This window comes from Micropterus salmoides, unplaced genomic scaffold, assembly GCF_014851395.1.
Source record: "Micropterus salmoides isolate LMB-PRFRI ecotype aquatic unplaced genomic scaffold, ASM1485139v1 Ms_hic_scaffold_20, whole genome shotgun sequence".
NCBI lineage: Eukaryota > Metazoa > Chordata > Actinopteri > Centrarchiformes > Centrarchidae > Micropterus > Micropterus salmoides.
Genome location: NW_024041151.1, coordinates 15,627,721 through 15,640,711, shown reverse-complemented (window position 1 = coordinate 15,640,711; position 12,991 = coordinate 15,627,721). Strand labels below are relative to the sequence as shown.

Genomic DNA, 12,991 nt, shown 5'->3' with positions numbered 1-12,991 from the left:
TCCCCACACTGAGACAGACAGGATTCCTCTTGCTATAGTGACACAAGGGATGACAAGTAAAGTAGATCACTTTTTAAATGCCTCTTAATTCGTTTTAATTTTTTTTGATAGCATCATGTTGGACTTAACCACTAAACATCATGAGTTGTATTTTGTTAGTGCTGCAAGTAGACAAAAGTATATCTTACCATGAGAAGAGTTAGTCCTGAAAACAGCAGATATCATGTCTCACCTCATCAATGTCATTCCTGCCAATTATGGGATTGAGTGCCAGAATTCTCCGCCACCACACCCTTTAACACAGCTTAGGCCTTTGACGGACAGAGGGAGAATTAACACCACATCAGTTTAAACATTTTTGCATGTGCAAGCAAATGATATCTTTCATGTTATTTTGTTTTGATAATAGTATTCATAGGTTTGTTCTGCATGATTACATCTATTATGATAGAATGCTAAAATTCAAGTAATATGGAAGAGCCATGTCTAAAACAAAACATGCACCTTTTAGCTTGTCAGCTGTCATTTAATGATGAGATTACTGCCTTTCTTGCCTTGGGGAAGATTTGTGTTTCACAAATTGTTTGCTAATTTTCACAGATCATGGCATTTCAATGCAAACCTGCTTGAAGTGTAAATAAGGGAACTAATTTGTCGAGCATTTTTATCCAATCCAATCCAACTTTATTTCTAAAGCATATTAAAAACAACCAGGTTGACCAAAGTGCTGTACACTGACATGAAACAATAAATAGACAAAATACAACACCAAACAAATACAACATACAGTTCTCATGCCGGATTAAATGCCAAGGAATACAAATGTGTTTTAAGTCGCGATTTAAAAACCGGAAGTCTGGGGGCCAGTCTGACATGAAGACTTTCAAACTGTGGTCATATAAAATGTAAAGAACAATTTGAAAAAAACACTGAAAACCCCCAAAACATAGATATCTACAAGGAAGATAATGAACGGATAAATATTGCAAATGAAATTGTTACGAGTTCTAAGCCTAATTGACACTCAGAAGATGACAGGATGACATGGATGTTGCTCAGAATGATCTCGGAATGAAAAAACTTTGTAAATGAAGGTTAGAAAACACACAAAAAATGTATTTGTAGTTTGGCTAAATGTCCTAAACACTCCACTTTATTCCTCTGATTCTGTATACTTTGGTTTGTCTGCTTTTGCTTTCGAACTCTGAGTAAGCGCAACGGTGTGTGTGAAACTCTTGCAATCCAGTGGCAGGCCTTTCGCAGTAGAGAGATTGATGAAGTGCAGTGGCCTGGGGGCCAAGGGAGAAGTAGTCCCCTGCTGGGACTTCTCTCTGGCCCACTGAGCACACCACAGCCACACAGGATACATCGCTCAATCTGCTGCTGGCACACACACACACAAGCTCTGCACTGGACAACATAAGGGCTGGATGGCTAGGAAGAAATCGTAGCTGCGTTTACTCTTGTCCTAATGGCTGATACAGAGTGGTTCATGTTTCAGCCTTGCTCCAGGGCCCACCACTGACATGCTGCTACATTATGTTGTCTGTGTTTTATTTGGCCCTGTTTGGTATAGTGTAGTGGGATAGGAAGTGGGGGTGGGGGGCTACAATTGAAGGACCAGCAGGAGGGTCACTCCAAAACAAACAGTAGGAGGCTGGTGCCTGGTGTGCCTTGCTGCACACAAACTGCTGTGTTACGTGTATTCCAAGCCACAGAGGGAGCAATTTTGTCACTGTGTTTGTGTGTTTTGAATGTGTGGTGGGATTTACAGTGTAAATGTCAACAGGTTCAGCTTCCAAAATCATCTGGGTGTATAGTCTCCATTGTATACTGTGTATGTTCATGTAATGTATAAGTGTTTAGGGGAGGGGGGCACAAATGCTGCACGGTGTTGGGTGGCATGCACGTCACATTGGGCTGATAGATGGGTCAGATTGCCGTGACCAGGATGCCCCAGCTTTCAATGCACTGCTACGACCATGAGCACTGCTTTCTCCACTGACTTGTCTGAGACCTTCCGGACTGGCGACATAGTCTGAGAGATTCCCAGAGAAAGCCCCTGATGCATACGCATGCTTGCATGCTGACACACACACAAGCAAAAGTAGAGGTTGGGTGGCCCTGACAAATTACCCACATCCCCGGCACTCTGGTGTCTCAGCATGGGGTAAACTCAATGGCCTGGTAGAAGCTGGGTGGATAAGTGGAAGGTCAGGGAACTGAGTGGAGAGGGCAACCAAAGTCCATGTTTTCTCTACATAAGGTATAGAGGAGGAAGAGTACCTGGGCCAGAAAGCATGCATTTATTTAAAGTCTCTTTATCCAATCTATCACCACTACCTGTGCTTTCTGGCGCAGGGGGCATGTTTATGTGTGTGCAGGCATACGTGTGTGGAGCAGTGACGGCCGGTGTTCCAGACTGCAGGGAGAGGATTAGGAGTCTGGAATGCAAGACACTCCTTGACCTCAGTGCGACCTTTGAGGCTAAATCCCTTGCCCATATCTGTCCCTCATGGGTCATGATCCAATTGGTAGCCCCTTTAGAATGCTGACCCCTTATGCACCTCATCACTCAGTCTGCTTGAAACATCTCCATTCACGACAGATTGGCCTAAGCTAGCCTGCTAGGATAACAAATGGAGGATTCTAGTTGTAGACCAGTTCCTCGGGGCATGAGAATAACATTTCAAAGCTTAAAATTCAGAGACATTTTCGTTAATGCAAGCTTACTTAAGGAAATAAATAAAGATATCACTCTTGTTCTGCCTTTCAAGTGTCCATGTACACCTAAAACATAAATGAAGCGTTTCCCTTTTCCCTATTTTGGAGGCCTGTATGCCATTCCATTTGCGAGCGTGTCAACCAAGAGTGACGTTAATGGAGGTGGAGAGGAACGAACGCATCAGAACGGCGGGTGAGTGGCAGTGACACTGAGCAGCAGCAAAGAGCTGCATGGCGAGCAATAAGAGAGGTTCTCTTTCACTTCAGTCCCATATGACATGGCTGACTAGAGACATGAGAGACAGATGGGTGCTCTGCTTGCTACTGAGGCCCCCTGAATAAAATATCATACTTCTGATTAATTTATATTTCATCTGCATAGAGAAATACATTATTGTTTTTAGATGCGGTTCAGATGGCATCTATTGTTGATCCAGGTCCATTCATTGAGTTGTCCATTTACACTTTAGATGTTTATTATTATTATTATTAAATTATTAAATCAGTGATCATTGAGAGAGATAAAGCATTACAATATTCACCAAATGCAATGGTTTTCTGTAATGTTCTATAGGTCATACTCAAGTCTTTGTGCTAAGCTAAGCTAACCTTCTTCTGTCTGTGGTTCATATTTAGCATGCAAACAAGAGAGGGGTAACAATCTTTTCATCTAACTCCTGCCAGGAATATGAATATGCTTATTTCCCCAAATGGCAAACTATTATTTTAAAACCATTCAATTACCTTACCTCTGCTGTCGCCTAATTTTCTGTTGCCGTCTCTCTCTTACTCTGCCTCATTCTCCAGTAATGCTATTTTACATCTACCTGATTGTGTGTTTTTCTGCCATAGGCTGATAGTTAACCTGAGTATCTTCCACTGATAGTAATCTTTAATTTAATAACATTTTTTAGTAGTAATTTTACTTAAACTGCTTTTGTGGCATGATACTGAAAACTGACTCATACAATATGACATGTATCTTTTTTCATATGTCACCTATTATTTCACTGGTCAACAAAAGCAAAGACAATAATTTTGTGGAGCCAAAGGAAATACTTTATCTAGAGAACATAATGCTCTGATGGTCACCCGCAGATGGTTGTGATGGCTTCCCATTAGTTAATTTAGAAGAGGGAAGATGGCTGGAATCCACTGCTAATGTTAGGGTTATCTGGAGTTAAATGAACATAAAATTTAATTAGAATGGGTGTAGAAGGAGGAGAGATTTAGGAGGGCAGGACAAAGTGACATGGTCAATGTTTATATCAGGAACCTGTTATGGTGTTGTGGCAGCAAGGTGGAGGTAAGGAGGGGGTAAAGGAAGAAAAGCGGTGGTAGAAGCTGGTCAGTTGTGAATCTAATGTGTGTGGTAAAATATCACACAGAGTAATGCCTTCATGCAATCAAAAAGACAGTGTTTGCTACCAAGACAGCAACTATATTAGTGTCTGGTCATGTGGAGTGACATTTGATAAAATATTTGGTTAAGAAATTAATTATTAAGTTATTGAAGAACAATCAGAAAAGCTAGAATTAGTGTTGTTCTTTTGCCCTGTGTTGTCTATGACTTTATAAAAACTGTGTGAGTATGTTTGTGCAAATGAACACACATGATTGCGTTGTCTCCAGTGTAAGGCTGTCTCTCTGTGCATCTGTCTCACAGGAGCATAAAAGCAGCTGTGAGGAGCCTGGAAGGTCTCCCAGCTCTGCCCCTCACCTCTGTCACATCTGCCTGCTAGTGCCATCAAGGTGCGTCAATCGTCCACCCTGGCATCTCTTTACCTGTGGCACTATGCTTCACCTTGCTGGCTAGCACGCTTCTACCCTCCCCCATTCCTCCCATCTCTTGTTCCTCAAGGCATCTGTCACTCACCTGTCATTTCTTTCATCAACTCCTGCCTTCCTCCTACCTTCTTGCACCAGCCTCGGCAAAGGCGGGAAGGGAACCACCGGAGCGAAATGGGGAACACTTTGTCCCAGTTCCAGGGTTTAGCTGCTGCAAAGGATGACGCATCGGGGAGGTGTTGACTGGCCACAGCATAACACTTAAGCAGGTTTCTCTATGGAGGCACTGGATTTTGGAGAACGTATGATTTAAATGTTTGACACACTTGAAGGATATGACATTTTCCATATATGACAGAAATTCATAGGTTTGTTCTGCATGATTACATTTATTATGATAGAATGCTAAAAACCAAGTAAAATAGATGTCCTCTGTCCTGAATTGAGATCAGCTGTCACCAGGTCTTGGTGCAAATGTATTCCAGTTATAGTTATATACTGTATGTAAGACATCCTGTATTGCATGCTGTGATTGTAATTCTGATCGTTTGCTAAAGTGTAAGATGAAGATAATCATGAAGTCTGTGAGATGCGGTTGAAAGTTCCAGCAAAAGCTAGACCCTGAGTTAAGATTCTTTTCTCAACCTACTGTTTCGTGTTGTTGTTGTTTAATTATTTCTATTAAATAACAATAATATTAAAAAACTATGAAGATCCATTTTTCGACCACAAAGATTTTTCATAATTAAGCAAAATCAGCTAAAATCTTTCAGTAAAAAACATGTCAGAAGGAAACAGAATGTGGACGTCAGTGTTATATTATTGAGGTGTCATTCATCATTGTTTCTAGTCATGTCTCCTCCATATAATCCTTTTATTGTGAGAAAAACATTTTTCAGTCTCTTTTTCCTAAGCACCTAGCAAGATATCATGTTCAATTTAGGATTTTCCTCATCATTTCAGGAGACCAAGCAGCACACACAGGTACACACATTGATTCCTCATACCCCTGGCAACTGTAAACAAACCTTACACCTTACTTTTCTGAGATTTTGTTGGTGGCCTCAGGGTCTTTACTACACTTATGAAAATGATCAAAGCAATGTAACTTCTCAAGGCTTAAAAACATCACCAGCAACAAATTTGTCTTCACTAAACTGACCACACAAGAAAAAACTATTGACAACCTTGCTTGAATTCCAGTCCTGCACTGTGTGTGGAAAGACCCCACAGGTGAATCCATGATTGAGAGGCTTTACTGAAGACTAACATGTCTTGAGGCAAAGAGAAGGAGGGGATAGTTCCCTCCTAACATATGTTTTTCTTTCCTTTGGAAAAAGTGTTGCATTTTCTTGGACTCTCTGCAGAATGGTAAGTCTCACATGAGCTGGGGAGAGGCTATTTCAGCTATCAGTGGTTTCTACAGACCTATCGTGAGTACTGTCTGAAATATTGCACAAATAACGATCAAAGCAGCTCCTTGCTCTGGCTGAGCCCAGACAGTAAATCCAGCCTGGTGAGGGCCGACAGTGATTTTGTTTCACATTTCCGCCCAAGACACAGCCACATGCAAGGAAGAAGAGAGTAAAATAGATTTATAAAAAGAGCCCTTGGCTGTGGCCCAAACTCTGGCCATATCAGTTAGGCTTTGCTGCCACGTGGCATATGGTACAAGACAAACTGTCAGCCTTTTCCCCTCCTGTCTGTGCTTGCATAGAGATGACAGGAGCAAGAGCACGTTAGTGTCCCGGCAGCAGGCATCAGGCAGGCTTAGCGGTGATTTGGGGGAAAAGGGGTGAAAGCCAGAGCATCTTGCTGTTGCGAGCAGTGATGCGTCTGCATGGCTGGGCGTGGGGGGCTACAGTGTAGCTGCAGGGGACAGCGCAGTGGCTGCGATTGTGAGGAAACTGCAAATTGATCAAATTGTGGAGGCAAGACTTTAGGCCTATTATCTGGGTCATGTCAATGTCTCTCTGGTCTCTAGTTGGTCACAAGGGCAAGTAGAGTGTGTGTATGTTTGTGTGTAAAGAGCACAAGCTTTAAGAGGCAAAATTGAATTTTTGTACGTGTGTGTCTAGTCAAACCTTCATGCACATGTTATTTACACCGTGCCTCTGCAACAAATAGATCTAACAAACACCACCACAAACAGTCTCCATTAGCACCAGTGTGATACTTCCCAACACTCTGTGGTGAAGGTGAATCTGAGGTCAAATCCTGCAGATCATCAGTCTCAAGCAATTTCAAATCCTTATTTGTCTATCTCCTGAGTTTTCACAATTCTTTTTCAAGTTTACAATGCTGGATACATAAACTATTTAGGGGACAAGTGAAGTTTCCATTTCCATATATGCAATCCGACATGCACGAGTCACATTGTTCCCCTATCAGCAGTGATCACAGCGCCAGCCCTCGATCGGACTTGACTTCAGCAGAGCATATCGTGGCTATTAGCCTAGCATGGTGCGTGATCCCCGTCTTGTCTTGTTGCTGAGGGTGCTGTCCTCTGCAGTGCGGGGACACGTGCATGAGGGAGGGCGTCATCGTCACTTGTCACCACGCTTCAGTCATAGTCCCCCGGAGTTTCGATGGCTCCCTCCGGTCCCTTGTCACTCCACTTGGCTGGAAACAGCTGGTTACCATAGAGGGATGTATGGTACGTGCTGGTATGAAATCCAGTATTGGGAACATCTCATACATATTACATATTACAAGTTTATTTAATATCTCTTTTCATTTTATAATTATAATAATTGTTTGGTATATATATGTATATATATTTATCTTTTCAGCTGTATGTTCATATCAGCTAATGTCAAACAGGTTTGATGAAATCAGCTCCTGAGTCCAGCGACCATATAGCCCAATTCCTTGTAAATCAGCAGCGCTGATATTAGCTGTTGAAGGCTAAATGGCCATTATGGATCCTCAACACTCTGACACGTTGTGACCTGCCTCCTCTGGTGGGGTATGTGGCGCTGTGTGTGGGAAACACATACACACATATACATGCATAGTCGCTCACTGCTCTGTGTGTGGGCCATGTTTGCCACCACTTAGTGACAGGTCAGACTCCCATGGTGTGATCAAACAGCAGCCACAACTCTCTAGAGTTCCCACAACACTCCGCCTGGTGGAGAGTGGACAATAAAAACAAGAGTGGTGGGCTTTCATCACTGGCTTTACCAAAGCCTGGCCTGGTCTTGCTCACTTATTTGGCCTAACTTTGCAAAGGTCAACTAAAAAATGTAAACCAATTTAGCTGTGTGCTGGGAGTGGCTCCCAACAGCATATACAGTAGACACTGTATTTGTTTTACACTGCATTAATGGTAATCAATAAACTCAACAAAAACATTTCATTTTTTGGTTTTTCTTCCTTTTTGTCTTCACCAATATGATTGCTGAGATCTGAGAACATCTCAACAAGTCCAATCAGGCAATGAAAATGAGTAGCCAAATGATCGACAGGTTTAAACTTTACCCAGATTATCCAAACCACTTAAAAATAAAATAAAATGGGGACAACCAAAACAGCATTAGTGTGCACATGACTATGTTAAGTACCATAGGTCTAAGTTGAACTAGAGGGTCAGTCTGTAATTTGTGATCAATGTTTACCCAACAGACCATTTGGCAAATCATCAGGGATTGAACAATGGACGTTGCAGGTGTCCTATGTTAATGCTCACTATTGATAACCTGGAAGTTTGTTTAAAACCTGTCTGACCTGACTCCTTGTGTTTCTTGGTTCTCCACAGTTGTTTTTAGTGATTTTGCCACTTTCCCAGATCTCAGCAGTTAATTTGGTGTTATTATTTGGCAGTCATTAATAGGAATGACTTTTATCATCTCTCCTGCTACATTCTCTCTATGATACAAATCTTCTTGGGAGCCAGGTACTTGGATCACGATGACAGTACTTTGTTGTATGTCTACCATTCCGGTGCACGTGGCAGATTTATTCTGACTTGTGCAAACAGTGGTGATTAGCTCTATAAAACTTCAGGCTAAACAGGCTGACGGCCAGTCAGCCAAGAGGTATTGTAGTAAGGAGGGGGCCATATCTGGAGCGCTATCAGTCCCAGCCCCTGTCCTCCACTAATGGAATTGTCCTCCACCCCAGGCTGTGTATTACCATAGATCTGTGGGATAGTCTCACTCCAGTAGGAGAGCCCAATGATTTAATAAAGGGCCCCTTTCTGACTCACTTACAACACAACAACATCAAGACGGGCAAGTTCAGACATATAGCAAATAAATAAACAGAGGCTTCCTTTCGGAAATTGGATGTGCAACTCAATCAGTCTGTGTGTGTGTGTGTGTGTGTGTGTGTGTGTGTGTGTGTGTGTGTGTGTGTGTCTGTCTATGACCAGGCTGATTATTTAAATGAGCTGTACCTTTTAGTCTATGGAAGAAACCAGAAACGACAGGTAGATCATTGTGTATGAGCCTTGTCAGTGCTCAGTCTGTACTGAATGTTCTTTTTCATTAGTAGCAAAGTGCCTGTTCAGACATTACATATGATATTGTGATGCAATTCTGTTTTAGTTTCAGTTGTTCTTCCAAATTAAGTTTGGATTTAGATTTTTTGGGCGGTGGGGGGTGGGATTGAATAAGAAATATTTGAAAAGATTTGTTAACAATACAAAGGTAGAACACATTTTAGAACAAGAAAAAACTAAACATCTTGGTAACACCCTCCCCCATTTCTCATGTTTAAGCACTATATGAACATATAGTGGGTTAAAAAATAGTTATTAATGTGCATATGCTGCATTTAAATGCTAAATAGTCAAGGTTAAATTAAACACCTTTTATATCTGTGTGATTTAGTATGTATTATTTACTGTGTATCTGTAAACACATCCCTGGTGTATAGAAACACCCTTCTTTTCTTACTTTTTGTTCAGCTGGCAGACTGCCAAGGGTGAGTGACAACTAACAAAACAATAGGCTACAGACAGTGACATAATGCAATTTAATCCTTTCCACTTGGAATCGATTGTTACACCTTGGGGTGCAACACTTTAAGATTATGTTGCTTCATCCAGGAGTTTAATATATTATTTTTGAAGAAGCAGCACATTTTTGCTCCTTCTCTCATTGACTCCAACAAAGCAGTAACCACAATCTTGCTGTCAGCAGAATTTGGACTGTGTTTGGACCAGCTTTATTATCAGTGGTGTGAAAGATATGGATCGTCTTGGAGTTAAGAATCAATTACTTTCTTCTTTTTACATTTGCCCTAAGTTTTTATTCACATTGCCCAGCAGAATTATATATGTCTAGTGAGAATTAATCTACTTATTTAATCCCCATGTTGTTCAAAAATTCCACTCACTTCAAGTTACAAGCACAGTATCATATTAAGTTTTGGTGGCTCCACACTAAACACTAATTCTGCCCACATAACTGGGGCTTATATAGAGACATACCAGTGCAGCATCTGTGTGGGCTGGGCTGGCGGGCAGCCGATGGGCCTCTGGCTACATGTTACGAGCTCCTGGACCATGGTGCCATTACCTCCACACACACCTAATGAAGTTATAGCAGGGCTGGGGCTATAGGGCAACGACTCCCTGTAGATTGCCTGCCATGGCCCACACACACTGAAACACTTGCACACACAAGTGTACACACAAATGCATGCATAGACACACACATATTCAGTGAATAGTTATGGTATTTGCAGGCCTGCGTGCACTACTGCGTGGTGAATGAGGCAAGCTCCATTCATTCTCTAAACAGCCCCTCCTTTTCTCCCATCCCTCCTTTCCTTCTTCCCTAAATTGGAGAGGTGGGGTAGATTGATGTCTTATCTGCTGTCTAGTGGGTGGCTAGGTATAGTCTCACTGTCTCTGTGTCGTGGTAAACACACGCTAAGTCCCCTTGACCACCCTGGAGCACTCATTGGCTAACTCTTAAAAAGCCCAGGCAACACAATTATCTTTTATGACCTGCCAGAAAACACTGACTGTGGGGAGGCTATGGAGGTCCACATTCGGAGGAGGGACACAAGTTGTCACCCGAGTCCCTCTGTCCTGTGGAACAGGACCAATGAAAGTACCTTTTACTTTGGCACTTTTGTGTTTCTCTGGTGTCTTTCAATCAGTTTTTTTTATCTTTCTGTCTCCCCCTTTTCAGTATTCAGTGTTTGATTAATATTTAATTCACTGTTTCATGCTCCAACTCTTAAAGCTAGCCCACCAGAGGTGACTCCGTACTCTGAACTCCCTGTATATAGTCCTTCATTCTTCGTTGTACACCTCTGCTCATTCTCAAATTTGATTTTAAAATGTCACATTTTAGAACAAATAGGAAATTCAGATTTACATGCATGCATGCGTTCGGGATCTGTAAAGTTTTATCTTTATCTGTAAGTCCCATAATACTAAAAACTATTTCTATCAACCTTTGTTGATCTGTTATAATGCTTCATTTAATTTCAGCTTTTTTTTCAGACTTACCATTAAGAGTTTTCAAGCTTTTTTCATGATACTTCATGGAGATGCAAAGTAATGAGATATTCAACCAGTTCACATGCACCTTTTAAGACTTAATTGGAGTAAATTCTGATTTTGGTCCTATTTTAATGTGTCTTTTTTACTGTTTTCCATATATAATGCTTTGTCTTCTTTCTTTTACTAACTTAATTTGAATTCAAATTGTCTGTCTCAGTAACAATATGTGATGTCTGCATATTTTCTTATCCATTAGTCATCTTACATAAATGGCTAATACAGTACATTAAGCCAAATGAGGGATGGGGACAGCTAGTTCCTCATAATTCCCTCATTGCCCTGCATAGAGACTGTCTCTGTTGTAAGAGTAGTCAGCACTGTAATCAGTACACTGGGGTTGGTCAATATATATGGGCTTCACCTCCCCTAACTGGTGTACAGAGGCAGGAGCAGGAGGTAACTTACAAGAATGCCAGCTATCAATTGCTAAAGACCCCCCTCCTGCTCATCTCATTAAAGGGCAGATAGATGGACCTGCTGGCTCCAGCAAGACCATCAGAAAATGGCCATCAGGAAACTACACAGACCACAGGAAGTTAGAATGGTTGATCAACCAACTCTAGATAAGATAGAAAAGATTTAGATTTGTGAGTTGATTGTGGTGACTTTTTTCAGTAATGTTCTATGGTGATTTCACAGCATTTTTATTCATTATTTTCCATTCTTTCTTTTTTAATGCATTCCAGCCTACTTACATTGACCAACACTATTCTTTGATCATTTTCCTCTCTCCCACCCATCCTCACTATTTCTCTTTTTTCACTCCCATGAAGTACTTACTTCTGCTTAGTGCTTTGTGCCAGTGTCAGAGATTAGATTTAGAATTAAACTCAGGTCTCCCCTTATTAACAGCAGCCTTGATAAGTCGTGACAACCCCAAGCTGAAGCTGCAGAGTTTCCAATGGTGGAAAATAACTAAATATATTTACTGAAGTACTGTACTTAAGTGCAATTTTGACAGACCTGTGCTGAGAGTATTTTCATATACTTCATATTCCATTACATTTCAAAGGCAAATATTGTACTTTTTACCCCTCTGCAAAACTTTTATTGAACTTACAATTCTATACATTTTTAAAGATTAAAAAATCCAAATTTTTCAGCTCATAAACTCTTGAACTCTCTAAAAAATCTGTGTCACATTGGGGCTTTGTCATGTTTCTGATGTCAATGAGTATATTACGTAAATTACATATGTAAGTTAAAATAAGTCAACGCTGACTTTTGTTTATTGTACGAGCATGAGCAGCCGTCTCCAGCGTGAAAGTCTTTTTCACCCTCCTCCACCCTGACCACCTCTCTATGGGGACTTTGTCGCTCTTCATACTAGGTCACCTGACATTTTTTCTCATTCGCATGGAAAATGACACGCCATCTAAATGCCATGAAATAGCATGCGAATAGCAAAAAAGGTGTTGTGATAACACACAAAAATACTTAGGACATTGCTATGTTATTCATAAGCCATTAGGTGATACCAGCCCTGGCGGGGATGTGCACTGTTGTAGTGGAATAAATGTGTTACACTTCATCACCTTAACATATGAAACACTCTTGACAGAAACCCCCTCAAATGTTCACCTCCAAATTTTCTTTTAATGCATTACATTGTTTGTGTTGCTACATGACAATGCAGCTCTCAATGCACAAATTATATTCTCTATTCTCTATTGTGTTTATCATGGTCATGATAACCGAATGTTCCTCTGACCTTTTGTTGCTGTCCACTGGCAACAGTCTTTCCAGATAATATCCCTGATATCAGGAAAGCTGGGGCCTTCACTGAAGGACCCTTATTGTAGTGATGTGTGCATATGGAGGCCGTACGACTGCAGGGGAACCGCCGGGTGCCTGTGTTGGTGTATCGTATGGGACAGGAGATGTCACACCAGGACCTTAACATGCCCACTGATCGTCCCTGTAGAGAATAAGGATAAGGGTAAGGTCTGACTCCGA

The 12,991-nt window shown here is 41.3% G+C and overlaps 1 long non-coding RNA gene across 1 annotated transcript in view; it reads left to right on the top strand.

The window, feature by feature from the left end:
• Positions 1 to 5,186, top strand: part of LOC119914805 — a 48,416-nt gene extending 43,230 nt beyond the window's left edge. Inside the window, exon 4 of the long non-coding RNA XR_005446843.1 lies at positions 4,391 to 5,186. This is a non-coding gene — a long non-coding RNA (uncharacterized LOC119914805). The remainder of the gene's footprint in view (positions 1 to 4,390) is intronic.
• Positions 5,187 to 12,991: the final 7,805 nt, after the last annotated feature.